At 42.0% G+C, this 3,522-nt stretch overlaps 1 non-coding gene across 1 annotated transcript; it reads left to right on the top strand.

Annotated features, from left to right (window-relative positions):
• The first annotated feature begins 802 nt into the window (after window positions 1-802).
• Window positions 803-909, top strand: LOC136170021 (U6 spliceosomal RNA). Its single transcript, XR_010663481.1, has one exon. It is a non-coding gene; the product is annotated as a U6 spliceosomal RNA (small nuclear RNA).
• The last annotated feature ends 2,613 nt before the right edge of the window (window positions 910-3,522 follow it).

Raw genomic sequence — 3,522 nt, 5'->3', positions numbered from 1 at the left:
CATGGCAGTGTATATATGTCAAAGCTACTCTCTCAATGCACCATTTGATTTCTGTCTTAACGAAAATGTTTAGATTCAGTCTCCAATGCATTTTTAGATGGCATTCTTCTTTGCCTAAGGGAGTCAGCTGATTCTAAATAGCTCCTCTTCATCTGCAGAGTGGGGACTGTAAAAGTTAACTAAACTTTTCAGACTTCCTGATTGATGTAGATCTGAAAGTATATCATCAACTTGGTCCTTAGAGAGAAAGGCATTAAACAGATGCAAGGGCTGATTATTAATTATAAACTATATACTCTGGGTATATAGATCTGACTCAAGTTATTAGTGAGGCTAAACACTCAATAATTGATGGCTAAAGGGAACTCCAGAAAAACATCTACTTCTGCTTCATTGACTACTCTAAAGCCTTTGACTGTATGGAGCACAACAAACTGTGGAAAATACTTAAAGAGATGGGGAATACCAGACCACTTAACTTGCCTCCTGAGAAACCTGTATGCATGTCAAGAAGCAACACTTAGAACCAGTCATGGAACAACTGAGTGGTTCAGAATTAGGAAAGGAGTAGAACAAGACTGTATATTGTCACCTGCTTATTTAACTTCTATGCAGAATACATCATGCTAAATGTCTTGGCTGGATGACTCACAAGGTGGAATCAAGATTGCCTGGAGAAATACCAAAAACTTCAGATATGCAGCTGACACCACCCTTATGGCAGAAAGCAAAGAGGAACTAAAGAGCCTCTTGATGAGGGTGAGAGAGGAGAGTAAAAAAGCTGGCTTAAAACTCAACATTCGTGCTCGCTTCGGCAGCACATATACTAAAATTGGAACGATACAGAGAAGATTAGCATGGCCCCTGCGCAAGGATGACACGCAAATTTGTGAAGCGTTCCATATTTTTAAACCTGTGAATAGAGGAAGGGAGAAGATCCTTCCTCCCTGCCCTTCTTCCCCATGCCCCATGTCTGCTTTGTGATCTGGCATAAAGAGCTTCTCTGTTTACTTTGGGAAAAAAAAAAAAAAAACAACTCAACATTCAAAAAACAAAGACTATGGCATCCAGTCCCATCACTTCATGGCAAGTGAGTGAAGTGAGTGAAAGTTGCTCAGTCGTGTCCCTCTCTGTGACCCCATGGACTGTAGCCTGCCAGGCTTCCCTGTTCATGGGATTCTCCAGGCAAGAATACTGGAATGGGTGACTGTTCCCGTCTCCAGGGGATCTTCCCAACCCAGGGATCAAACCCAGGTCTCCTGCATTGCAGGTAGATTCTTTACTAGCTGAGCCACCAGGGAAGCTCAAGAATACTGGAGTGGCTAGCCTATCCCTTCTCCAGGGGAACTTCCAGTCCCAGGAATCAAACTGAGGTATCATGCATTGCATGCAGATTCTTTACCAGCTGAGCTACTCAGGAAGCTCATGGCAAACAGAAGGGGAAAAAGTGGAAACAGTGACAGATTTTATTTTCTTGGGCTCCAAAATCACTGTGGATGGTGACTGTAGCTATGAAATTAAAAGATGCTTGCTCCTTGGAAGGAAAGCTGAGATAAACTTAGACAGTGTATTAAAAAGCAGAGACAAAAATAATAATAATAAATAAATAAAAAGCAGAGACATCACTTTGCCAACAAAAAGCTATGGTTTTTCCAGTAGTCATGTATGGATATGAGAGTTGGACCATAAAGAAGGCTAAGAGCCAAAGAATTGATGCTTTTCTTTTTAATTGATGCTTTTGAACTGTGGTGCTGGAGAAGACTCTTGAGAGTCTCTTGGGCTGCAATGAGATCAAACCAGTCAAGCCTAAAGGACATGAACCCTGAATATTCATTGGAAGGACTGATGCTAAAGCTGAACCTCCAATCCTTTGGCCACCTGATGCGAAGAGTCACCTTATTGGAAAAGACCCTGATGCTGGGAAAGACTGAGGGCAGGAGGAGAAGTGGGCAACAGAGGTCGAGATGGTTGGATGGATCACTGACTCAACGGATAAGAGTTTCAGCAAGCTCTGGGAAATAGTGCAGGACAGGGGAAACCTGGCGTGCTGTATTCCATGGTGTCACAAAGAGTTGGACATGACTTCAGGACTGAACAACAACCAAAATGACTAGAGCTTAAAATTACGGTTCTAAAGTGATACAGAGCTCTAGGACACATGGGAAAATGCTGTTTAGACAAATGTATGAACCAACTCATGCCAGGTAACTCAAACCAGGAGAACATCTTCATATATGTATTTGGAGGATAAAGATCAATGCTTGAAGTACAGATGAGATCTCATGCAAATAAAGCATGTATGATACAAAATCAGTGTTATGATAAAGTACTGTTTCATGATGACTTGCTTTTACGCCCTAATTTTCTTCTGAATTCAACATGTGCTATATTTTATCTCATTTGTCCTTCCAATTATCCTATAAAATAAATAAGATATATTACTTATATTTGATAAGGAAAATGAGGTGGTAAGTCTGTGATATCACTGTATATTACAAAGCAACTTTCTCCCTAGGATCCTAAATTAGAGATGATCTTACATGTCAAAGGTTTCAGTCAGAGTGGTTGGGAGGGAGGGTGTTTCATCATTTATTGGATAGCTCAGAGGATAAAAGGATTCCCCTGTATTGACATTATTCCCATAACTTGGAATGGGACTTGTTTCAGAGCTCCACTTTTGACACTTAAGATCCAGACTCCAAATATTCACTTCATTACTTAAACCTGGTTTCTGGAACAGTGTGTTAGTCGCTCAGTCATGTCCGACTCTTTGTGACCCAATGGACTGTAGCCTGCCAGACTCCTCTGTCCATGGGATTTTCCAGGCAAGGATACTGGAATGGGTTGCAACTAACACACACGCTCACACATACATACAGCTGTTTCACTCTCTGTACAGTAGAAACTAACACAACACTTGTAAAGCAACTATACTCCAATAAAAATTTAAAAAAATAAAAATAGTGTCTCTATCCTCCTTTCAAACAACAGAAAAAAATGTAATGCCAATTACTCCTCTCTTTTGGAACAATACCCATACCCATACCCGTATATCGCTCAGTCGTGTCCGACTCTGTGCGACCCCGTGGACTATAGCCCACCAGGCTCCTCCATCCATGGGATTCTCCAGGCAAGAATACTGGAGTGAGTTGCCATTTCTTCCTCCAGGGGATCTTCCCGATCCAGGAATCGAACTCAGGTCTCCCGCATTTCAGGTAGACGCTTTAACCTCTGAGTCAGAACAATAGCCGTAGCTAAATAATCTGTCCTAGGGAATTCCCTGGTGGTTCAGTAGTTAAGACTTGGTGCTTTCACTGCTGAGCTGGGTTTGACCCCTGGTTGGGGAACTAAGATCCCACAGGCCTTGCGTGTAGCATCTCTCCCCTCCCCCGCAAAAAAACTGTCCTAGCCTGGAGTTCAAAAAATAGAACAAGAATTAGAATCAGGCTTTCTGGTTTCTAATCTTACAGCCTGTCCACTGCCTGCGGATGAGTCAAAGAGATGTTTTTTCTTTTGCCCTTG

The sequence above is a fragment of the Muntiacus reevesi genome, chromosome 5 (assembly GCF_963930625.1).
Source record: "Muntiacus reevesi chromosome 5, mMunRee1.1, whole genome shotgun sequence".
In the NCBI taxonomy this organism is placed as follows: Eukaryota; Metazoa; Chordata; class Mammalia; order Artiodactyla; family Cervidae; genus Muntiacus; species Muntiacus reevesi.
This window is presented reverse-complemented; position numbering and strand designations above follow the sequence as displayed.